Below are 286 nucleotides of genomic sequence, written 5' to 3' on the forward strand. Positions count from 1 at the left end.
GACTTACGATCTGACTTTACCTTTTGGCCTTGTATTGGAGTTGCATGATTGTTATTTTGTACCTGCCATAGCAGGAACATTATATCGATTTCATGTTTAGACTCGGATGGTTTCAGATTTGTTATTGAGAACAAATGTCTGTCCATTTATAGAGGCGATTTATTCTATGGTAAAGGTTACCAGTTTAATGGCCTTTATATTTTGGAAGATGAACCATCTGGATACAGGTCGATCTATAATGTTAGTACCAAGCGGTTTAAGCCGAACGACTTAAATCCGACCTATC

The sequence above is a fragment of the Tarenaya hassleriana genome, unplaced genomic scaffold (genome assembly GCF_000463585.1).
Source record: "Tarenaya hassleriana unplaced genomic scaffold, ASM46358v1 Cleome211, whole genome shotgun sequence".
NCBI classification, from domain to species: Eukaryota; Viridiplantae; Streptophyta; class Magnoliopsida; order Brassicales; family Cleomaceae; genus Tarenaya; species Tarenaya hassleriana.